Source organism: Pan troglodytes, chromosome 16 (genome assembly GCF_028858775.2).
Source record: "Pan troglodytes isolate AG18354 chromosome 16, NHGRI_mPanTro3-v2.0_pri, whole genome shotgun sequence".
Taxonomy (NCBI): Eukaryota; Metazoa; Chordata; class Mammalia; order Primates; family Hominidae; genus Pan; species Pan troglodytes.
The window spans coordinates 49820964-49847515 of record NC_072414.2 but is presented as its reverse complement, the minus strand read 5'-3'; positions in this window follow the sequence as shown (position 1 = coordinate 49847515).

The following is a 26552-nucleotide window of genomic DNA, read 5'->3' as shown; positions in this document are numbered from 1 at the left end:
ACATTCCCCATGTGGATTCCAATGTGTAGATAAATTTGGGAACCATTATTCTAAAGCATTTTCAGCCAATTCTCTTGGATTTTTCAGGAGCATCATCTTATTTTCAAATAACGATAGTTTTATCTTTTCCTTTACAATCATTGTATCTTTTATTTTTATTTCGTGTTTTGTTGTGTTACCCAGAATTTTTAACTTTTATTTTAGATTCAGGGGGTATGTGTACAGATTTATTATCTGGGTATATTGTGTGATGCTGAGATTTGGGGTATGAATGATCTCATCACCCAGGTACTGAACATAGTATCCAACAGCTAGTTTTTCAACCCTTCTCCCCTTCCTACCTGCCTGCTCTACTACTCCCCAGTTTTTATTGTTGCCTTGTGTCCATGGGTATCCAATGTTTAACCTCCCACTTGTAAGTTAGAACACGTGCTATTTGGTTTTCTGTGTTAATTCACTTAGGATAATGGCCTCTAGCTGCATCCATGGTGCTGCCACAGACATGATTTCATTCTTTTTAATGGTTGCATAGTATTTCATGGTGTTAATTTACCACATTTTCTTTATCCAATCCACTGTTGATGAGCACCAAGGTTGATTCCATATCTTTACTATTGTGAATAGTGCTGCCATGAACATATGTGTGTATGTGTCTTTTTGGTAGAATAATTTGTTTTCTTTTGGATATATACCCAGTAATGGGATTGTTGGGTCGAATGGTAGCTCTGTTTTAGGTTTTTTGAGAGATCTCCAAACTACTTTCCACAGTGGCTAAACACCAACAGTTTATAACAAGGGTCCCCAACCCCAGGTACCCATCTGTGGCCTGCTAGGAACCAGGCTACACAGGAGGAGGCAAACAGCAGGTGAGCAAGCATTACCACCTGAGCTCCACCTCTTATCCGATCAGTGGCAACATTAGATTGTCATGGGAGTACAAACCGTATCATGCAAACCACACATGCAAGGGATCTAGGTTGCGACGTTGCGTGCTCCTTATGAGAATCTAATGTCTGATGATCTGTGGCAGAACAGTCATTCCCAAACATCCCCCTGTCCCCAACACCCACCCACCCCACGGGAAAAATTGTGGAAAAATTATCTTCCACGAAACTGGTCTCTGGTGCCATGAAGGTTGGGGACCACTGGTTTTTAAGCATTCCCTTTCTCTACAACCTCACCAGCATCTGCTATTTTTTGACTTTTTAATAATAGCCATTCTATTGCAAATGCAAATCAAAACCACTATGAGATGTCATCTCACCCCATGTGTGAGATAGTATCTCATTGAAGTTTTGATTTGAATTTCTCTGATGATTAGTGATGTGAAGCTGTTTTTCATGTGCTTCTTGGCCGCTTGTATGCCTTCTTTTGAGAAGTGTCTGTTCATGTATTTTGCCCATTTTTGGATGGAGTTTTTTTGCTTCTTCAATTGTTTAAATTCATTATAGATTCTGATACCAGACTTTTGTCAGATGTGTAGTTTGCAAATATATTCTACCATTCTGTAAGTCGTCTGTTTCCTCAGTTGATAGTTTCTTTAGTTTAATTAGGTTCCACTTGCAAATCTTTGTTGTTGCAATAGCTTTTGAGGACTTAGTCATAAGTTCTTTCTCAAGGCCCATGTCCAGATTGGTGTTTCCTAGGTTTTTTTCTAGGCTTCTTATAGTTTGAAAACTTACATTTAAATATTTAATCCATCTTCCTTAATTTTTGTATATGGTGAAAAGTAGGAATCCAGTTTCATTCTTCTTCATATCGCTATCCAGCTATCCCAGCACCATTTATTGAATCTGGAGTCCTTTCCCCATTGCTCATTTTTGTCAGCTTTGTTGAACATCAGATGACTATAGGTGTGCAGTTTTACTTATGGATTCTCTGTTCTGTTCCATTGGTTTATGTGTATGTTTTTGAAGTAATACCATGCTGCTTTGGTTACTATAGCCTTATAGTAGAGTTTGAAGTCGGGTAATGTGATGTCTCCAGCTTTCCCACCCCCACTTTAGGATCCCTTTAACTATTCAGGCTCTTTTTTGGTTCCATATAAATTTTAGAAAAGTTTTTTGCTTTGTAAAAAATTATATTGGTAGTTTGATAGGAATAGCACTGTAGATTGCTTTGTGTAGTATGACCATTTTAATGATACTGATTCTTTCAATCAATGAGCATGGAATGTTTTTCATTTGTTTGTGTCACCTATGATTTCATTTAGCAGCATTTTATAGTTCTCCTTGTAGAGATCTTTCACCTCCTTGGTTAGATGTTTTCCTAGTTATTTTCTCTTTTTGTTGCTATTGCAAGTGAGACTGATTTCTTGATTTGGCTCTCTGTTTGAACATTATTGGTGTATAGAAATGCTACTGATTTTTGTACAATGATTTTGTATGCTGAAACTTTACTGGAGTTGTTTATCAGTTCCAGGAGACTTTTGGCAGTTTTGAGATTTTCTAGGTATAGAATCCTATCATCCACAAAGAGAGATAGTTGGCTTCTTTTTCTCCTGTTTGAATGCATTTTATTTTTTTCTCTTGTCTGATTGTTCTAGCCAGCATTTCCAGTACTATGTTCAATAGGAGTGGTTAGAGTGGCCATCGTTGTGTTGTTCCAGTTCTGAAGGGGAATGCTTCCAATTTTTGCCATTCAGTATGATGTTGGCTGTGGTTTGACATAGACGGCTCTTGTTATTTTGAGGTACATTCCTTCGATGCCTAGTTTCTCAAGGGTTTTTTATCATGTAGGGATATTGGATTTTATTGAAAGATTTTTCCACGTCTATTGAGATTATCATATGCTTTTTAGTTCTGTTTATGTGGTAAATCACATTTATTGATTTGCATATGTTGAATCAACCTTGCATCCTAGGAATCAAGCCTACTTGATTGTGATGAATTAACTTTCTAATATGCTAGTATTTTGTTGAGGATTTTTCATCTGTGTTCTTCAGGGATATTGACTTGTAGTTTTATTTTCTTTTTTTTGTGGCATCTTTGCCTGGTTTGGGTATCAAAGTGATGTTGGCTTCATAGAATGAGTGACGGAGGAGTCCTACCTCCTTGATTTTGTGTGGTAGTTTCAATAGATTTGGTGCCAGATCATCTTTGTACATTTGGCAGAATTTGCCTGAAAATCCACCTGGTCTGGCACTTTTTTTGGTTGGTAGGTTTTTTTTTATTACTGGTTCAGTTTTGGAACTCAATGTTGGTCTGTTCAGGGTTTCAATTTCTTCCTGATTCAATCTTGGGAAATTGAGTATTTCCAGGGATTTATCCATTTCCTCCAGATCTTCCAGTTTGTGTGCATAGAGGTGTTCATAATAGTCTCCGGGGATCTTTCATATTTCTATGTGATGAGTTATAATGTCACCTTTGTCATTTCTGATTGTGCTTCTTTGCATCTTTTTTTCTTTTAATCTGCTAATGGTCTATCTTGTTTACCCTTTCAAAAACCAACTTTTAATTTTATGGATTCTTTGTATGGATTTCAGGGTCTCAATTTCATTCCATTCTACTCTGATTTTAGTTATTTATTTTCTTCTGCTAGCTTTCAGGTTAGTTTTTTCTTGTTTTTCTGGTTCCTCTGGGTGTGATGTTAGATCATTAATTTGAGATCTTTCCAACTTTTTGAGGTAGGCATTTAATGGTATAAACTTTCCTCTTAACACTGCTTTTGCTGCATCCCAGAAATTTTGGTAGTTGCATCTCTGTTTTTATTTATTTCAAACAAGTTTTTTATTTCTGCCTTAATTTTATTGTTTACCCAAAAGTCATTCAGGAGCAGGTTGTTTAATTTCCAGGTAATTGTATGGTTTTCGAGAGATTTTCTTGGTATTGATTTCCATTTGTATCCCCTTGTGATCCAAGAGATCCAAGAGTGTGACTGGTATGAGTTCATGTTTTTTTTTTTTAATTTGTTGATATTTGCTTTATGGCTAAGCACGTGGTCAATCTTGGAGTATGTCCCATGTACAGATGGCAAGAATGTATATCTTGTGGCTGATCGGTGATGTATTCTGTAGATGTCTATTAGGTCTAATTAGTCAAGCGTCATGTTTGGGTTCAGAATTTGTTAGTTTTTTGCCATGATGATCTAATTCTGACAGTGGAATGTTGAGTCCCAAGTATTATTGTGTGACTGTGTAAGTCTTGTTGTAGGTCTGGAAGTACTTGTTTCATGGATCTGGGTGCTCCAGTGTTGGGTGCATATATATTTAAGATAGTCTTCTCGTTGAACTCTTTATCATTAAGTAATGCCCTTCTTTGTACTTTTTTACTATTCTTAATTTAAATTACTACTCAGCATTTTTCAAACAATGTTAAATAACAATAAAGGCAAATGTCCACATTTTTGCTTTATTCCTAATGGGAATAACTAATATCTTACCACTAGGCACTAGTGGTAAATGTTGCATATGTTAAAGGTAAATTTTCTTTATTTTGTCAAGGAAGAATCCTCTATGTAGTACATAAAACTATTTTTTAAGCTCCATTTTTATGTTATTAGGTAGAAGCTCTTAGATTACCTATGGGGAGTTTGCAAATGTTTCCTTTCAAATTAATTTTATTTCATCAAAACTTAGAAAGCTGCTATTCTTCCAACCATCAAATATTCTTTCGTTTCCAACTTTTAAATTTTATATGTGACTCTTTAATCAAATTATAAGATGAATATTTAGATTATAAATCAGTTCTGACTGTGTGACTTACATGGCTGTACTGATTAGTTATGCTGTTAGCCTACAGGATCACACGATCATTGATCTTGTAGACAATTGCCTGTGTCACATGCAGGTAGAAAAGAAATCCTCAAATGTGTGTGGCACGCTCAGATCCTCACTAATCTCTCTATGGTGCTCCCCACAACCCTGACTGCCTGAGCACTGCTGATATTGTGGGCATGGTAAGGGCTATGGCTGGTCTCTCTGGTGGCTTGGTTAGTGTCTGGAGACCCAATAATCCTCAGCTTCTAGACCAGTGGCGTCAAATCTTTGGCTTCCCTGGGCCACATTGAAAGAATTGTCTTGGGCCACACATAAAATACACTAACACTAATGATAGCTGATGAGAAAAAAAAAAAAACCAAAAACACAAAACCTCAAAAAGTCTCATAATGTTTTAAGAAAGTTGACAGATTTGTGTCGGGCTGCATTCAAAGCTCTCCTGGGCTGCATGTGGCCTGCAGACCACAAGTTGGACAAGCTTGTTCTAGACCTGTAGACAGACCCTCTGAGTTCCCACCATGTGCTTCATCTAGCTCAGCTGCAGGTCACCGGGCTTCTCCCCATGAGGTCCTTGTCAGGATCGCTGCTCCCAATTCCACTCCCTTCCTTCCACCTCCTTCTCTGAGGGGGCGGAAGAGCTTCTGACATTGCTCAAGACGCCTCCCGTCTCTGATGCAATGCTGGGCCAGGGTACCCTCCCCATGTTGGTGAAGGTACCATCTGCAAATTGCAGCCCCCAGAGGCCTAAATAAGAATTATCAGGGTCCCTCATGCTACCCAATGCCTCTCTTGTCCCAGGCTTTAAAAATCCAGGAGAGAGATAGGAGCAGATTCTCTCATCTTACATGCTTTGAAGCTGTATCTCCTCTCCTCTACCCCAGCTTCCTTCCACACCCTTGTGCTGGTAACAGCAACCTTTTCCTCTGTCATATCCTTCCCCCACTGAAGAACATCCACTCCATGGCCAAGATGTCAATCTGTGGGAGATCTCTGGTAACAGTCATTCAGACTGGGTTTCCATTATGTCAAAGAAAAGACAGAATTTGAAATCTACGTTAGGTGTAGAACTCAAGTAGCACCTTCTAGTTTGGGAAATGGAGGGCTACCAGGGGAATAAGATACAAAAGGGAAATAAGATTTGTTAATTTAATATTTCCAAAAATATTTGCTCAATATATAATAGAATGTTCACTAAGTATTTGGCATAGCTACTCTTCACCTTCTTAGGGAAACAGGTTTCTAGTCTTAAGCTGTTTTGAACTTTGAATGGTGTTTAATCAATTAAGGGGCATATTTTAAAATTAACGTGCTATATTATGCATTTTTCATGTGGAACCTTCTTATATTCCTGGGATAACTCAACTAGCTTGTGATATATCCATCTCTTAATGTATTAGTTAATTCTATCTGCTATTTCGTTAAATCAAGAGAGGTTGGTCTTTAACTTTCTTTGTTCTTAATGGTTTTCAACTGACTATTTACTTCACCGGCTTTATCAGGTTAGGAATGAGGCCATAGAAATTAGGAAGCTCCTCCTATTTCCTTTCTCTGGAAGGTTTTATATAACACAGGAATTATCTATCACTTAAATGTCCGGAAGGAAAGTCTGGAAGTATTAGGCAGTGAATCCCTGGTCTGGGATCCTTTTAAGGATGGCCGTTTGACAGCCTCCATTACTTCCACAGTTATTAATTTTTTCACAGGATTTCTACTTTTGGTTAATACTTTTTTTTAGAAAAATCATTTCTGTGAAGTATTTACAAATATACAATTCACTTATATGATTGTTTTATATTCTTTAGGTGAATTGTTCCTTTTCTAATTCTGTGTTTTTTTAGGTTCCCTAAAGTTTCTTTTTGCTAGAGTTTGCAAATAAGCAAATCTGCTGTTTGCTTATTAACTACTGTTTTTCTGTTTATGTAGTTCATTTTCACATTTAGCTCGTTTCTTTTCTAAGTTGAACGCATCCTCTTACGTCTTAAATATCAGTTTCATTTTTCTATTTCCCTCAAAGGAATAAAATGACATAGTAGTTTCACCTGTGGCTAACCAGGTTAGAGTCCAAGGCTTGAATTAAAACTGAAAAGTAGGGGACTTCAATTTCATTTCAAGTATGCTTTGGGGAACATGCCAGAGAAGGGAAAGGGATGGAAAACAGGCTGATGCATGCTCAGAGAGTGGCTGCAAGCAGTTCAGAGCTACACAGAGGGAGTGGCGGGCATCAGCGGCAGTGGTATTCACAGTTAATTGATTTGCTTCCTCAGTTGACACACCTTTTAATGAAGACTTTGGAACCCAAATGCAATAAACCAAGCATGAGTCTATTATATTCTATACTCATAGAAAATGTTTTACAAATCAAAATCTGAAGCTTATTTGTATAATTTCAATTTTAATCCTAAGATACACATATATAGAGGGGTAAGATGGAAATGGGAACCCAGAGAAGACAGTGTAGTAAAAAGAGGTGGGAACTTAGATCCAAAGAATCCAGTTCTGCCACTGCCTAGCTGTAATCTCAGGCAGCTTCCCTCCAAGTTATGGATTTGTTTCCTCCTTAGAAGGAAGATCAGACTTAGATGATTCCTAATGTCTCTTGCAGCTCAAATGTCATGTGACTACAGGAGCTCCCCTTGCTCTCCTGATCCCATTCTGTCTCTACGTTGGTCAGACCCACAGAACCTTGGATGGTAGGTACCCCTCTCACTGGCTGACCACACTCTTCTCTCATATGTTCATCTTGTGTGTGTGTTTTCACTCAATCTACCATATAAGCATCTTGTCAGTTTAAACTGTGTCACGTTTATAATTGTATTTTCTACTGTGTTTGGTATTGTGAAATGGTAACTAAATGGCAACCAATGAATGGATAAATAAATTTTATTGGGGATAGAACTGCAAGATGACCACATCAATATATCTAAATTTCAACAAGATTGGTAAAAGATTCCTTGATAACTATGTGGACAAACTGGAGAAAAGATCAACAAGATTCAAGGGTGATTAGGATAATTCATAAAGGGATGAATGTCTACAGTAAATGGATAGAAGTCAAACTGGGGGATGTTTTCTTTTTGTTATTGTTTTAAACCAATATCTAGCATGAAAATACACAAGAAATGAACCTGTAGATTATACAAAAGTGGAGCAGCAAATAAATATGAGAGATAGTAGAAACAGGTTCTTAACAAACAGATCTTGACAGGCCCTAAAGAGGGGCAAATTTAAAATGAAGTTTTCCAGGGTTAAGTGTGAAGTTCTATATTTGAGTTAAAACAAACAAACAAACAAAAAAACTGTTCCCCAAGGTCAGGATGCAGGAACCATAGCTTAGTATTGGCACAGGTGAAATAGACAAGAGTTTTATTAACAGAGGATAACTCAAATTTAATTGTGTTATACATAGTTCTGTCAAGCCATACCTACAGTATTACGTTTCATTTTGTGTGCCATATTTTCACAAAGACATAGAATGGCAAAAATGCAAAGGAGAAAGCCAGCCATAATGGCCCATGCCTGTAGTCCCAAGTACTTGTGAGGCTGCTGGGAGGATTGCTTGAGCCCAGGAATTCAAGTCTGTAGTGTACAATGACTGTGCCTGTGAATAGCCACTGCACTTCAGCCTAGACAGCATAGCAAGACTCTGTCTCAAAAAAAGAAAAGAAAGAAAGATGCAAAGGAGAGTGACTGGAGTGTTGGAGAGGGAATTTGAAATTGTTTAGGGGCTGTGGTAATTTCTGGTCTGAGATGAGGAGGTTCTAAGAAAACAAAGCAGCTGCCTGCCGCCTGTCAACACTTGCAGTACTCTCACTTAAAAGAGACTTTATACTATTTTTGAGGGGCACCAAGAAATAAAGCCAACTATTAAAAACCACAGGAAGTCTGGTTTTGGCCAAACATAATACGGTGGGAGTCAAACAAACTGGGTTTGAATCCCAATATTGTGATTAACTTGCTGTATGACCGTAAATGAGATACTTAACATTTTCTCTATCTCAGGTTCTTCCTCTGCAAATCTATCACATGGGATTATTTTTTAATTTGTAAAACACTGAGCATAGTATTTGGCATGAGGAATTCTATAATCAAAGTTTTGATTTATCCAAGTTGCTAAAAGGTGGAAGAGGATGTAGTAAGCTACCTGTCTCTGGGCATGGTGATCAGGAGCTGGGTGACAAGATGTGTACATTGAAAAGGGGGCAGTGTGGGAGAAGAGCAGAGGCAATTCAAACCCTAGATGGATTCTCGACTCAGTATATGTTAATGTATATCCAACACTGTGGCTTATCATAAAGGCCCTTTATATAACAAAAGAACAGAGGATTTGGAGTTGATTTCACCCTGGCTCTTGTGCTAATTACATGTGGGACTGTGAACCAGTTAACTCACCTCTCTAAACCCTGACATCCTTATCTCCAAAAATGTTTGGCATCCAAACTGAGTTTGTACCATGCACAGCTCAGAGCATTGGTTGTGAGTCAAATACAACATCGTTATGAAAGCATTTTGTCAACTCTAAACCCTATATAAATATAATGGATTATAATTGTTATAATACCTCTAAATTTACTTTTTCTGTCTTTCCCACCAGGAAGTTATATTGTGAGTCAATCCTGAAGTTAAGCAGGAAATCAAACTTAGATGATCATTGTGTATTCCACAAAGACACTGTGAGTCTTTGATATGCTCACATTTCCCTTTTTGCTCTAGGTATGAGTCATATTAGAACCAACTTCTAACAACCGTTCAGGACTGTGTGTTTGTTGACTATGGCCGTGCCTGCCAATGTAGGGGGGTAGGGTCAGAGCAGGTGTCATTTGGGAGATGATGCCTAGGCTGAGTCTTGAAGGATGAGAAAAGTATTAGGCAGGGGGACACAGGAGCGAGAGGCCTCTGTGCAGAACAACACAGGCAAGGGCACAAAATCGAGGGCCGGGGGGAGAGAGAGGTGGGGAGCAGCTACAACCTGGAGGTGCATATGCGGCTCGCAGGTGGATATACACTAGTGAAGACAGGAACCAGGGAGGGAGGGTCTTCTCATCAGGGATAAATATACACTTTATTCTTCTAAGGGCAAAGAAATATGTCAAAGGATTTCTTTTAAAATGCATTTAAAGTGGTTTACAATAATATTTGTTTTCTACATATGAAAAATATACCCAAAAAGTGAGGGGGTGGGAAGAAACAGAAAAGTAGAGGGAAGAAGAGGAACAAATTACCCAGTGCTCTACTGCTGAAGAAAACTCCAGCTAACATTCCACACAATTGAAGGGTTCTAATCAAAGTCACACCCACAGTGTCTGGTTTACTTCTGGTAGCAATGAGGAAAATAGGCTGAAGGGGAATTGAACATAAAGCAATTGTTGCAAACACTTCTTTTTTAAATAATTAAAGTTTGAATACTGCTTGTTTTCAACAGAATTCATGGTTGGGCCTTCCCGCGTCTCTCACACATCAACCCCTTTATCTCTTATGAAGCTGTTCCACCTCAGTCTCCCCAATTAATCACAACCATCAAGCCATGTCTCAGAAACAATCTGGGCCTCTGTCCCTGCATCCCCAGATATCATTCCCATCCCTCCCAAGCAGCTGAAGCAACATCTCTTGAAGCGACCAAATGGTGGACACATCACTGGCACACCCAGTATCCACACTGGGATTTCAGCAACCTTCTCCTGACAGATTTCTTCAGAGTATCCACACAGGGGTCTTCACTCACAGGAGAGCCTGAAAGGCTTCAGGGTGACAAGCCCACCGCCCACTTAGGAGAGCATCTGGAGGAATGGGACAAAGGGTATTCGTGACCCTCCTCTATGAACCAGACCACCAAGGGGCTGGGAAGAGCATCCAATCTTGTTCAACCTAGTCCAATTCCTGGGTGAGGGGAGGGTCAGCCTCCCAAGGTGACCTGGGCATATTAGTTACCTTCACATCAGGAAAATGATTTCCACTCTCCCTACCTTATAGGGTCTTAATGAAGATTCAGTGACCTTTGTGCCTTAGAAAGATACAAATTGCTGTGAATATAGAGAAAACTGACTCCATTTGCCCGAGCACTAAGGTAGCTGTTTAAAATTTTTAAATTTATACACCCTATGCTCTCAGATATAGGAGCAAATGACATGGATGAATAGATAGATAGGAGGGGGAGAGAGAAATATAAATGTATATATGAATGTATATATAAAATATTTATTTATCTATGTTCTTATTTACATATGGAATCCTAATTTGGAATAGCCAAAATTATTCTTTTAGCCCCAAGCAAGCCTGTTCTTTTACCTTTTTAAAATCATATAGCCTATCCCCACCCATCTTGCACACTTTCTTGATCTCCTAGCTTTCTGGGTGGTATTTACTTGGGAAAAAAAAACTGAGATGGAAGAAGCCCCTTGAATTAGGACTCGAGATAAACAACAACAGAGGGGCTGGAGGGACTTTATCCAAACATATGACTCTTTGGGGCTCTGTGACAGGCCATTTGGTAGCTGGCATATGCAACATCCATTTCAAATCCCATGAGTGACTTTATCAGAGAAGATGAGGTTGGGGGTATGTGTGACGTGCATCAATCTCAAAACAAAATATTTGATCAAAGTTTCTTGTAGTTGTCTGACATGTCCAGTTTTTCTGATGCTTCTAGACAACCCATTTCCTCCAGATGGAGAAAGTCTTTAAGATTCAATTTGTAATACACATTATTTTTAGTATACTCACAATGTAAGCCAAATATTTGTGTGGATGGGGGTAGGAGTGAGTGTACAGAGAGCATGCTACATTTCCTAATTAACTGAATTCAACTAATACTATATGCCTAGACCTGTGCTAGGGACTGGAGATACCAAAATAAATGATTCATTCAGTACAAATATTCTAGTGATGCTTGTTGCATTGCAGAGAGGTGGTTTGAGTATAAGGGAGCTGCCTACTGAACACTTATTAGCTACCCAGTCACTCTCATTAGCAAAACTCTGCCGAGGCTCAGCCTGTCTCAGGGATGGAGTTTGTCTTATGTGCCAAGACATCTATCTCTTTGGATTCAGTTTGTAAGTCTTACCTACTTTTGGCTTCTAGGCTCAAAAAATCTCAGAAAATGTTGGGTTTTTAAATGGTTCTACTTAAGAAATTCTTCAGCAGGAATTAGTACAGGTAGGTGGATAAGTATAACCATGAAGAGACTTGCCAGGGATGACCCTGCTTCAGAAGGGCAGCTGGGATTTTGAGCCAGGTCTTCTAAGTCCAGTCTGCATAATCTTGACAATCAGCAGTTATTTGCAGACACCAACTCTGACTGGATGATCGTGGGGATTCAAGAAACTTGAAATTAACTCAGTAACTGGTTTAGACCCTGCTGGGTCCCACCTTATCCTTCAGAAGTGTTCCAGTGACAGGGACAAGTTGAAAAGAAAGGCCGGCCCCAGCTCACGCATTACAGTCAAAACCATTTGTTTTGTTAACCTCATGTGAACATTACAAATGTGTGATGGAGCAGAGGCCACATCCTTCTATAGATTAGCAATTTCTTTAGTCAGCAAGGCCTCTCTACCTTGACCTTCAAAGGAAATACTTCAAAGCAAAAAGCCAAGGTCCTCTTCAGATGGTGGAAACTTTGAGGTGGCTCTTGCTTTGAACTCAAAGGGCTTGGGTGTCAATGCCAACTAGTTTGACATTGCTGTTTGTAAAGCCTGTGTGAAGTGGGTTGGTAAGTGTGTATCTCTCTCCCTTTCTAAATGCATTACGTGTTGTTGGTGTCCTCCTTTCAAATTATTCTTTACATCAAATGAGCTGTGGAACAACATCATATGGGAAAGTCTCCTACAGATGGATTTTAGCAAATGAATTTGTGTTTTTATAGAGACTGACCATGAGTCCTCAGAGGAACATGTTTTAAACAAGGGCAGCCAGGGAAAGAGTTTAATCCCTAGTATTTTCAAAGTCTGAGTTGGGGGCACAGACAGCTCTATTTTTCTGTCTTTAAGTCAGCAAACTCTAACACAGCCAACGCTGGCCAAGCTGGAGGCCACTCCCGCCCCATACCCACCCCTCAACACAATCACAAGAATTCTCAGAGCACCATGGCTATTATTTGGAAATAGAGTTGTGCCTCCCAGTTCTCTCTGTGCACTCAATTTGTGTAACAGAACATTCTTTAAAAAGTTAAAAGTGTGATACCGACATAGCTATTTTTATCATATTAAATAAACTATGAGATAAGAGAGGCAACTTGGCCCAATGATAGCACTTCTAGTTACCATTGACGTCCCCTTCCCATGGAAAGCAAGGCCTTGTGGAAAACAACCAAGTTCTATTTGGATCTCTTTCTGCTCTTAATGACAGTTGGGGAATGAAGTGGTTTTGACAACCTTGAGCTCCAGGAGTTTTTATCAGCTTGTGGAAAGACCCCTTTCCCCATCAGCTAACACATACAGAAGAGTTGCTTGGCACTCATCAGAAGGGGATGTGCTCCAGTTTGCTCGGCTATTGCTTTAACTATTACACTGCTTTCTAAAAATTTAATGGGGATGCCTCCTCTCTTTACTTTCCTTTTTTAGAACATTTGTTGGAATCCTCCCTTACTCATTCTTCCAGTCTATCAATATGATCTTTGTTTTCCTTGTTGAACTTATTGCTGTACTACATTGTATCACATTTCCTTGAAATGGTCTATTCATGCACTGCTGGAGCCAAATGAACTTTTAGAATCATTTAGGAAAATTCTAAGAAATTTCCTGTTGACATTGTATTACGTTTTGGGAGGAACGGACAGCTTCCTATTATATATTCATCCTATTCAAGTGCAAGATGCAGCTCTTCTTTTATTCAAAGTAATCACAACTCACAGTAACATTCTGTCACACATACGACACATATGTGTCACACATCTATCTCATATATGTCACCCATATCTCATTTGAATTACAGTCATCTCTCAGTATCCCTGGGGTATTGGTTCCAGGACTCCTATGGATACCAAAATCCATGGATGCTCAAGTCCCTGATATAAAATGGCATGGTATTAACATATAACCTATGCACACATGTAAACTCCCCTATACTTTAAATCATCTCTAGCTTACTTATACGATCTAATACAAGGCAAATGCTACGTAAATAGTTGTTGCAGAACCTGCAGATAAGGAGGTAGATAATATTGGTAGACGAAAGTGAAAGAGTGAGGAACATGACACTCTATACTACTGGTAAGAGTATAAATTAGTGCAGATATTCTAGGAAGGTATTTTGGCAATGTACATCAAAAATTTTGGAACTCTTTTCTAAGAACTTAACCGAAATTAAATGTCAGAGCTGTGGAAGTGAGTTTAGGGACAAGAATATTAATTGCACTGTTGTTTATAACAGCTGAAGAATGGAATCCATCCAAGTGTTCAACATTGGAGGTTAAAATCTGATCCATCCTCTTGAGGGAATACTGCACAGCCATTAAAATTCACATGTGACAGAGTAATGAGAAGATATTTTTCAAAGTATATGTTTAACTGAAAAGAGACTGAAGTTCAAAATAGTATAATTGTATAATCCTAATTCAGTATGGAAAAGAAATTATATGCATAGAAATGTTAAGGAATTATCTCAGAACAGTTATACGGGAGATTTTTTTAAATCTCAGAATGGGTATATGGGAGATTTTGATTCTTTTCATTGTGATTTTCTAGCCTTTCCATCCAAATTTTCATATAAAGAACAAGTATTAATTTCCCGGAATAGAGAAAACTTTAGTACATCCTGTAAAATATTCCTAGGTGATTGATATTTTGGTTCCTGGTAGGTAGAAATGAGGAATCCGTGCTTTGATTTTTAACAGAATAATGCGTTAGTTTGAAAAATGTACTCCTTGGTATAAACAAATATTCTGCTCCTGTTTTTCTGTAATATTTTCATTAAAAGAGGCATTGTCTCCAAGCATTGAAGTCTATCAATGTGATCTTTGTTTTCCTTGTTGAACTTATTGCTGTACTACATTGTATCACATTTCCTTGAAATGGTCTATTCATGCACTGCTGGAGCCAAAGCCCGATGTGATCTTTGTGTGCAGTTACTAGTAACATAAACTTGCACAAGTTACCCTCTCTGTACCTCAGTTTCTTCATCTCTACAATGGTACTTCATAGTGTATATAAAGCATTCAGACCCCTGGCTGGCACATAGAAAGACCTCTACAAATGTTAGCTCACATTATTATCATCATTATTAATTTATTCAATATCATCTTACATTATTTTCTTGTATTTCATTTAAGATCAACATTCCTAAAGAGATCTTGCTCTGTAGTTTTATTTTGCTAATTGATATGGTTTGACTGTGTCCCTACCCAAATCCCATCTTGAATTGTAGCTCCCATAATTCCCATGTGTTGTGGGAGGGACCCAGTGGGTGGTAATTGAATCATGGGGGCAGTCCTTCCCATGCTATTCTCGTGATAATGAATAAGTTTCATGAGATCTGATGGTTTTATAAAGGGGAGTTTCCCTGCTCACGCTCTCTTGCCTGCTGCCTTTAAGACATGACTTCGTTCCTTTTTTATCTTCCACCATGATTGTGAGGCCTCCCCAGTCATGTGGAACTGTGAGTCAATTAAACCTCCTTCCTTTATAAATTACCCAGTCTTTGGTATGTCTTTATTAGCACCACGAGAACAGACTAATACACTAATGATATCTTGATCGGTTATGCATACCAAGGTTGTGCTTGCTTTATGTAATAAACTGGGTAGCTGTCTATCTTTTGCTGTGTTCTGGAACAATTCATGTCCCTTGCATTTACTTCAAAAAGGGAAACACAACCTTTCAATTATACAAAATGGTTAGCATGCCAAGTTATAGAACATGATACAGCTGCTAATCATACCAGCATTCCCGCATATATTACAATTTGGGCTCAACAAATGCAAGTCATTTAATTATATCATTTTCAATTTAATGCTATAGACATTTATAATATATTATTCAATGAGAAAAAGAACTTACAGAACAGCCTGTGAAATATCATCTAATTTTTCTTTATAATTCCCATATATTCTACTCTCAGGCCTGTGTGCATGTGAGTATGTGTGTACTCCAAAAGCTAAATGGTAATTTCTAAAAAGGGCTAGTAATTAAGGTAATTTTAAGAACTGTTTTTTCTCTGTCTGTTCACCTGTTTTTACACTAAATGTGTACTACTCATGTAATCAAAAAACAAAATGACATTTAAAACCTATCTCTACATTTATGGTTATCTACTTTGTACACACAATATTCTTGACCTGGTAGGGGATGAAAAAGATCCCTGTGATCCAGCCCCTGCTTCCTAGAAGTTAGTAATCTAGATCTAGATGAAGTAGAAACATAGATAACTGTGAAATTGTTGTACAGAATTACAAACAAAGGACTGGAGGTGACCAACATTCTCTGTCTGCCCAGAACTGACGGTTTTTCTAGGACATGGGACTCTTCAGTACTGAAACCCAGACAGTCCCAGGCAAACTGCGACAGCTGGTGACCTTGCTGGAGGAGCCAATGGCAAAGCAGTGTGAACCAAACGTCCATGTGCTTTCCTACATTTTCCAGCCTCCCCCGTAGTTCGTTTGGGACCCTATGATTGTGCTCTCACCAATGAGATTATGAGTATAAGTGATAGGTAGCTCCTGGCTTGAGGCCATTAAAAGCAGGTATGCATTCTTCCAGGACTTCCCTCTCTCCTCCTCACCCATGGAATTGGATAATCCTGGAATGGACGAGTTCATTGAGGGAAGCAGCTCAGTTCCCTGAGTCACCACTGGAAAAGACCTACCAAGGAGAGCTTCTTGGCTCACACCAGACTCTGATGTTAGTGATAAGTACTAGGTTGAGCCCCTGAGATTTCAGGATTTATTTTTTAAGGCAGCAAAGTATAACAGTGCCTAAGTAAAAGAGAATCCAGAGCCCAAAGATGAGGGAAAACTTCACGAGAGAAGCGACTTTATACTACATGAGGCTTGGTAAGAATTCCACATGAAGAAATGAAGTGATGAGGAAGAACACTTTAGGTGGAAGCAGAGGCAGGTAGGCAAGAAAGGACAGGAAATAGTTGAGGTACAAGAAGTCATGCGTTAGAAGACAAGGCTGGAAATATTGGTCATGCCAGATTGAGGAGGATCTTCCTTCTTAACTCTTCTGAACTCTTCCTTAGGAGTTTGGGCTTTATTCCAAGGACAACAGACAGCAATTGGACATTTTGAGCAATGGTGTATCACAGCCAGAACAGTGTAAAGGAAAGGCTACATGGGAAACACTGGAGGGGGTCCAGGCGTAGGACCAATTTAGAGGTGATGACAGTCATCAATAACCTGAGCAAAGGCCAGGCACAGTGGCTCACACCTGTAAACCCAACACAACACTTTGGAAGACTGAGGCAAGAGCATCACTTGAGACCAGCAGTTTGAGATCAGCATGGGCAACATAGCAAGACCCCATCCTTTTTTTTTTTTTTTAAGGCAGGGTCTCACTCTGTCTTCCAGGCTGGAGTGCAGTGCAGTGCAGTGGCACAATCTCAGCTCACTGCAACCTCTGCCTCCCGGGTTCAAGTGATCCTCCCACCTCAGCTTCCCGAGTAGCTGAGACTACATGGCACGTGGCTAATTTTTGAATTTTTAGTAGAGACAGGGTTTCACCATGTTGGCCAGGCTGGTCTCAAACTCCTGACCTCAAATGATACACCCACCTTGGCCTCCCAAAGTGCTGGGAATACAGGTGTGAGTGAACCACCATGCCTGGTGCAAGACTCCATTTCTAAAAAAAAAAAAATTAATTAGCTAGACATGCTGGCACATGCCTATAGTCCTAACTACTCAGAAGGCTGAGGCAGAAGCATCACTTCAGCCCAGGAGTTTGAAGCTCCAGTGAGCCATGATGGTGCCACTGCACCCAATCTGGGCAATAGAGCAAGACTCTGTCTCTAAAAAACAAAATCAACACCCCCCACCCCCCACCCCGACACACACAAACAAACCCAAGCAAGAAGGGATGAAGGCCTGAACTATACCAAAGGTTGGAGGTGTGTAGTGATAGTTAGGTAGCAGAACGTGCTAGACTTGGCTATTCCTAGTTAGACACTTTCATTAGTGGAGAGCGAAGTGGACGAGGATGCTGTGATTTCCAGCCCTTATGCCATAGAGGATGCTGATGCTCTTCACAGCAACAGGGAACCAAGGAAGAGAAGTACAGGAGAGATGACAGGGGTGATTTGAGACCTGCTAAAATAGGGGACAGAAGGGATTGATGGAGCCTGAGAAAGAGAAGTCACAGAGGTGAGGGGCTGGGAGGAGAGAACAATATTCCAAGAATCAAAGGAAGAGACAATTATATGGAAGAGAAATTAGACAAGAGTATCAGAGGCTTCACAGAGACTGAGTAAGCCAAGACTGAGAAGGGAACAATGGACATTACACTGGGGAAGTGATCTGGAAGAACATTTCACAATGTAGCAGATGCAGAAGGCAGATAAAAGAGGTTGGGCCAGGCACAGTGGCTCACACCTATAATCCCAGCACTTTGGGAGGCCGAGGTGGGTGGATCACTTGAGCCCAGGAGTTTGAGACCAGCCTGGGCAACATGGCAAAACCCCATCTCTGCAAAAAGTACAAAAATGTGGTGGCAAGCACCTGCAGTCCCAGAAACTCAGGAGGCTACCATGGGAGGATCACCTGAGCCTGGGAGATAGAGGCTGCAGTGAGCCCAGATTGTGCCACTGCACTCCAGTGACAGAGTGAGGCCCTGTCTCAAAAAATAAGAGTTTGGGTTATGGGTGATCAAGCGTAACCAGTAGGAACTCAAGAGTTTCTGTTCAAGATAACTGTTCTTTTAACTCAACAGATGTCTATTGGGCTCCAGCTATTTGTCAAGTCCAGCTTCTGGGGAGTGTAGTAACAGGCAAGATGTTCTCTGCTCCCTCAAGTGGCTTGTAATCCAGTGGGAGATAGAACCCAGAATGGAAACATGCAGTTTTCATGCTGTGAGATAAGCGCTAAGACGGGGTCCACAGGTGTGCTGAGAGAACACAGAGGGGCCCTGCTTTGGTTTCTGGGAGTCAAGGAAGGTTTCTTGGAGGAAGTGCTCTGAAAGCCAGGCCTGCCAGGATGGGAGTCAGGAAGCCCTGGAGTTAGCCAACCAATGAGGCAGGGTGCAAGGTAGCAGGGAGACACTGTATTTCAGGTGGTGGAGACAGCTGGTTCAGAGGCCCAGAAGGAAGAGGGAGCCTGACACTATCTGGGAACTAACAATGGTTTGGTTGGGCTGGGGCTTAGCGGTAAGAAATGCAGCAATGTGGGGGTCAGGTTGTAAGGGTCAGATCATCAACAGTCTTGGCAGTCATTCTTTCACACAGTTGGAGAAGGCACAAGTCTGGGGAGAAGAGTCTTCAGCTAGGGCATGATGAGCTGAGCAGGAGGAGGCAGTGGAAAGGGGCGGATTAAGGAGATGAATGTATCTGTGGGGTTGGTGGGAATTGCAGGGATTGGCCTTCATCCTTGGCAATGGAGAGAAGGGAGAAGCGAGGACACACAGGGAGATGCTGAAGTGTAGCGGGGAAGCTGAGGACACCTGGCTTTCATCCTCCCAATAAGACAGGAGGCAGTTACCTGGGGCTAAGAGCATCAGGTGGGGTATGGCTGTCCGTTGGGGTGCGGCTGAGGGCAGATGAAGGCTGACAAAGTTTTGAAATAGTAGCTGGAGCGTCTGTGACAGACAATTAGGACACCAAAGGACTGCTGCAAATAGCAAGGGCTCAAATATTTCCTTGGCCTTTATCAGCTATAAGAAACGACATTTTTCTTTTCTTCAAATGTTTATGTAAATGTTAGTGCTTGCAAGATCTCCCTCCCTACTGCCTGGGAAAGGAGAAGCTGGTTTTAACTAGCGTGTTTCCTTTGAGCCCCAGGAACTGTCCCTAGTCCCTAGGAGTTTCCTATTTCCTACTGGGAGCCCAAGGAAACCAGAATCAGCCACTCGGGATGCCACCGAGTCCTAGTTCCTGCTCTGATGGAGACCTGCAAAAATGGAGCCACAGACTGAGCCAGGCCTTTCTGAAAATGGAAGATCTCACAGGGTGCTCCGGGGGTCAGGGCTCACCACACTGGAGACGACTCCTACCCTCGCTGACAATCACTTCTTGGGAATCTCTGTGAGAATCACAGAATGCCTAGAAAACTTTTCAAGTGTAACTTGCCAGGTGCACTTTGACAGTGGTACGTCCTTTGATGTGGGGTCCCTTCATACAATAAGATAAAGGGCACTCTGCTTCGGTGACTTGCCTCCCAAGAATTTGTAACCCTCGTCCAATCACGAGAAAAACATCACACTAATCCCAACAGAGGGGCATCTGCAAAAACCTGACCAGTCCTCATGAAAAACCACCAAGTCAACAAAAACAAGGAAAGTCTGAGAAACTGTCAGAACTGAGAGGACCCTTACGGGAGAAAGGTGTAATGTGGTGTCCTAGATGGGATCCGGAAACAGTAAAAGGACATTAAAAACTAAGGAAATCTGGATACTGTGGACTTCAGATGATAATATTATATAAATATTGGTTTACTAATCATAACAGGTGTGCCACATATATAAAATGTTAATAACAGGGGAAATTGGGTGTGGAGGATAGGGAAAATCTATGAACTATCTTTGTAGTTTTTCTGTCAGTTGAAAACTGTTGTAAAATAAAAAGTTTATTTTTTTTGTCCAGAGAAGGGAGCACCCATCGAGGCTTTAGTATTTGCCATCACATCAGCTCAGCGTTCTCAGGGTTGGAAATATCTGAAATATCCAGTATTGGGGCTCAGAAATATCTGAAGATGTGGGTAAACATGGAATCTTGAGGATTCTTGTAAAAGAACTTGAAGCACACACACAGCACCTCAGTACAGTTCATTTGGTTACACTTAAGCTATCACCAGAACAAAATTGGGTTACTTTAGGAATAAGGACTGAAACGAGAACTAGGTCAAAATTGAGAACATGCCAGGCCTAACCACACCATCCTCTCTCTTATGGGCCTCGTCTTCTCTTCTTTTCAGCCTCAGGGGCCTCTGGGCCAGGCCCTGCCCTCTGCAGCTTCCTCTGTCCACATCGTCCTGGCTTCCGCCACTCACTCTGCCCTGGGTCTCCTTCAACAGTACTGAAGATGGCCTCCACCATTCTGACCTCTCCTCCACCACAAGACAGTCTTCTCACTGCCACACCTGGCAGTGTTTCTTTGTTTCCTGGCTCTGGAATATTCCCTCAAGAGATGCCCCTCATTTCTTTTTGTTTTCTCTAAGGTTTATTTGTACAAACAATGAACAGTGTAACACTCCTGTTCTGTCTCCATACAGGATTAACAGCTATTAGCATTATGTCATATTTGCTTCCTTTTTCCCTATAATGTATGCTTTTTCAAAATTACACAATACGTGCTTGCATTCTCTTTTAAGAAGCAAAATATTGGGTTTGCTGGCAAGATGGCCGAATAGTAACAGCTCCAGTCTGCAGCTCTCAGCGAGATCAATGCAGAAGGTAGGTGATTTCTGCATTTCCAACTGAGGGACCCATTTCATCTCATTGGGACTGGTTGGAGAGTGGATGCAGCCCAAGGAAGGCGAGCTGAAGGAAGGTGGGGCATTGCCTCACCCAGGAAGTGCAAGGGGTCAGGGAATTCCTTGCCCTAGCCAAGGGAAGCCGTGAGGGACTGTGCCATGAAGAATGGTGCACTCCGGCCCAGATACTGTGATTTTCCCGTGGTCTTCATGACCCACAGACCAGGAGATTCCCTCTGGTGCCTGTGCCACCAGGGCCCTGGGTTTCAAGCACAAAACTGGGCAACCATTTGGCCAGACACCAAGCTAGCTGCAAGATTTTTTTTTCCATACCCTAGTGGCACCTGGAACACCAGCGAGACAGAACCATTCACTCCCCTGGAAAGGGGGCTGAAGCCAGGGAGCCAAGTGGTCTGGCTCACTGGGTCCTAGCCCCATGGAGCCCAGCAAACTAAGATCCACTAGCTTGAAATTCTTGCAGCCAGCACAGCAGTCTGAGGTCGATCTGGGACTCTCAAGCTTGGTGAGGGGAGGGGCGTCCGCCATTGCTGAGACTTGAGTAGGTAGTTTTACCCTCACAGTGTCAACAGCATAAACAAAGCCACCAGGAAGTTCGAACTGGGCAGAGCCCATGGGAGCTCAGCAAGGCCACTGTGGCCAACTGCCTGTCTAGATTCCTCCTCTCTGGGCAAGGCATTGCTGAAAAAAAAGGCAGCAGTCCCAGTCAGGGGCTTATAGGTAAAACCCCCATCTCCCTGAGACAGAACACCTGGGTGAAGGGGCAGTTGTGAGCACAACTTTAGCAGACTCAAACGTCCCTGACAGCTCTGAAGAGAGCAGCGGATCTCCCAGCACAGCATTTGAGGTCGGCTAAGAGTCATACTGCCTCCTCAAGTCCCTGACCCCCAGGTATCCTGACTGGGAGACACCCCCCAGTAGGGGCTGACAGACACCTCTCACAGGAGAGCTCTGACTGGCATCTGGTGGGTGCCCCCCGGGACAAAGCTTCCAGAGGAAGGAAGAGGCAGCAATCTTTGCTGTTCTGCAGCCTCTGCTGGTGATAGCCAGGCAAACTCCAGCAGACCTGCAGCAGAGGGGCCTGATTATTAAAGGAAAACTAACCAACAGAAAGGAATAGTAGCAACATCAACAAAAAGAATGTCCACTCAGAGGACCCATTCAAAGGTCACCAACATCAAAGACCAAAGGTAGATAAACCCACAAACATGGAGAGAAACCAGTGCAAAAAGGCTGAAAATTCCAAAAACCAGAATGCCTCTTCTCCTCCAAAGGATGACAACTCCTCGCCAGCAAGGGAACGAAACTGGACAGAGAATGAGTTTGACAAGTTGACAGAAGTAGGCTTCAGAAGGTGGGTAATAACAAGCTCCTCCGAGCTAAAGGAGCATTTTCTAACCCAATGCAAGGAAGCTAAGAACCTTGAAAAAAGGTTAGACAAATCACTAACCAGTTTAGAAAAGAACATAAATGACCTGATGAAGCTGAAAAACACAGCATGAGAACTTTGTAAAGTATACCAAGTATCCATAGCCGAATCAATCAAGCAGCAGAAAGGGAATCAGATTGAGGATCAACTTAATGAAATAAAGCAAGAAGACAAGACTAGAGAAAAAAGAGTAAAAATAAATTAACAAAGCCTCCAAGAAATATGGGACTACATGAAAAGACCAAATCTACGTTTGATTGGTGTACCTGAAAGTGAAAGGGAGAATGGAAGTGAGTTGGAAAACACTCTTCAGGATATTATCCAGAACTTCCCCAACCTAGCAAGACAGGCCAACATTCAAATTCAGGAAATACAGAGAACACCACAATGATACTCCTCGAGAAGAGCAACCCCAAGACACACATAATCGTCAGATTCACCAAGGTTGAAATGAAGGAAAAAATGTTAAGGGCAGCCAGAGAGAAAGGTAAGGTTACCCACAAAGGGAAGCCCATCAGATTAACAGTGGATCTCTCAGCAGAAACCCTACAAGCCAGAAGAGAGTGGGGGCCAATATTCAACATTCTTAAAGGAAAGAATTTTCAACCCAGGATCTCATATCCAGCCAAACTAAGCTTCATAAGCAAAGGAGAAGTAAAACCCTTTACAAACAAGCAAATGCTGACAGATTTTGTCACCACCAGGCCTGCCTTATAAGAGCTCCTGAAGGAAGCACTAAACATGGAAAGGAACAACTGGTACCAGCCACTGCAAAAACATACCAAATTGTAAAGCCCATCGACACTATGAATAAACTGCATCAACTAACGGGCAAAATAGCCACCCTAGCATCATAATGACAGGATCAAATTCACATATAACAATATTAACCTTAAACATAAATGGGCAAAGTGCCCCAATTAAAAGACAGACCGGCAAATTGGATAAAGAGTCAAGACCCATTGGTGTGCTGTATTCAGGAGACCCATCTCATGTGCAAAAACGCACATAGGCTCAAAATAAAGGGATGGAAGAAGATCTACCAAGCAAACGGAAAGCAAAAAAAAAAAAAAAAACAAAAAAACAAAAAAAAAAAAACGCTGGGGTTGAAATTCTGGTCTCTTGATAAAACAGACTTTAAACCAACAAAGATCAAAAGAGAAAAAGAAGGCCATTACATAATGGTAAAGAGATCAATGCAAAAAGAGGGCCTAACTACCCTAAATATATATGCACCCAATACAGGAGCACCCAGATTCATAAAGCAAGTTGTTAGAGACCTCCAAAAAGACTCCAATATAATAACAGTGGGAGACTTTAACACCCCACTGTCAATATTAGATCAACAAGACAGGAAATTAACAAGGATATTCAGGACATGAACTCAGCTCTGGACCAAGCAGACCTAATAGACATCTACAGAACTCTCCACCCCAAATCAACAGAATATACATTCTTCTCAGCACTACATTGCACTTATTCTAAAATTGACCACATAACTGGAAGTAATTGGAAGTAAAACACTCCTCAGCAAATTCAAAACAATGGAAATCATAACAAACAGTCTCTCAGACAACAGTGCAATCAAATTAGAACTCAGGATAAGAAGCTCACTCAAAACCACATAACTACATGGAAACTGAACTGAATGACTGTTGGGTAAACAATGAAATTAAGGCAGAAATAAAGATGTTCTTTGAAACCAATGAGAACAAAGACACAACATACCAGAATCTCTGGGACACATTTAAAGCAGTGTTTAGAGGGAAATTTACAGCACTAAATGCCCACAAGAGAAAGCAGGAAAGGTCTAAAATCGATACCTTAACATCACAATTAAAAGAACTGAGAAGCAAGAGCAAACAAATTCAAAAGCTAGCAGAAGACAAGAAATAACTAAGATCAGAGCAGAACTGAAAGAGATAGAGACATGAAAAACCCTTCAAAAAAAAAATCAATGAATCCAGGAGCTGGTTTTTTGAAAAGATCAACAAAATAGACCGCTAGCCAGACTAATAACGAAGAGAGAAGAATCAAATAGACAATAAAAAATGATAAAGGGTATATCACCACTGATCCCACAGAAATCCAAACTACCATCAGAGAATATTATAAACACCTCTACACAAATAAACTAGAAAATCTAGAAGAAATGGAAAAATTCCTGGACACATACACCCTCCCAAGTCTAAACCAGGAAGAAGTTGAATCCCTGAATAGACCAATAACAAGTTCTGAAATTGAGCCAGTAACTAATAGCTGACCAACCAAAAAAAGTCCAGGACCAGATGGATTTACACCTGAATTCTACCAGCAGTACAAAGAGGAGCTGGTACCATTCCTTCTGAAACTATACCAAAAAACAGAAAAAGAGGGAATTCCTGCTAACTCATTTTATGAAGCCAGCATCATCCTGATACCAAAACCTGGCAGAGACACGAGAAAAAAAGAATTTCAGGCCAATATCCCTGATGAATATCAATGCAAAAATCCTCAATGAAATACTGGCAAACCGAATACAGCAGCACATCAAAAAGCTTATCCACCACGATCAAGTTGGCTTTGTCACTGGGATGCAAGGCTGGTTCAACATATGCAAATCAATAAACGTAATCCATCACATAAACAGAACCAATGACAAAAACCACATGATTATCTCAATAGATGCAGAAAAGGCCTTCCACAAAATTCAACACCCCTTCATGCTAAAAACCCTCAATAAACTAGGTATTTATGGAAAGTATCTCAAAATAATAAGAGCTATTTATGACAAACCCACAGCCAGTATTATACTGAATGGGCAAAAATTGGAAGCATTCCCTTTGAAAACTGGCACAAGACAAGAATGCCCTCTCTCACCACTCCTATTCAACATAGCATTGGAAATTCTGTCCAGGGCAATCAGGCAATAGAAAGAAATAAAGGGTATTCAAATAGGAAAAGAGGAAGTCAAATTGTCCCTGTTTGCAGATGACATGATTCCATATTTAGAAAACCCCATCATCTCAGCCCAAAATCTCCTTAAGCAACTTCAGCAAAGTCTCAGGATACAAAATAAATGTGCAAAAGTCACAAGCATTCCTATACACCAGTAACAAACAAACAGAGAGCCAAATCATGAGTGAACTCCCATTCACAATTACTACAAAGAAAATAAAATACCTAGGAATCTAACTTACAAGGGATATGAGGACCTTTTCAAGGAGAACTACAAACCACTGTTCAAGGAATTAAGAGAGGACACAAATACATGGAAAAGCATTCCATGCTCATGGATAGAAGAATATTGTGAAAATGACCATACTGCCCAAAGTAATTTATGGATTCAGTGCCATCCCCATCAAGCTACCAATGACCTTCTTCAAAGAATTGGAAAAAAACTACTTTAAATTTCATACGGAACCAAATAAAGAACCCGCATAGCCAAGACAATCCTAAGTAAAAATAACGAAGCTGGAGGCATCACACTGCCTGACTTCAAACCATACAACAAGGCTACAGTAACAAAAACAGCATAGTACTGGTACCAAAACAGATATATAGACCAAAGGAACAGAACAGAGGCCTCAGAAATAATGCCACACATCTACAACCATCTGATCTTTGACAAGCCTGACAAAAACAAGAAATGGAGAAAAGATTCCCTATTTAATAAATGGTTTTGGGAAAACTGGCTAGCCATATGCAGAAAACTGAAACTGGACCCCTTACACCTTATACAAAAATCAACTCAAGATGGATTAAAGACTTAAACATAACACCTAAAACCATAAAAATCCTAGAAAAAAACCTAGGCAATACCATTCAGGACATAGGCATGGGCAAGGACTTCATGACCTTGCCAA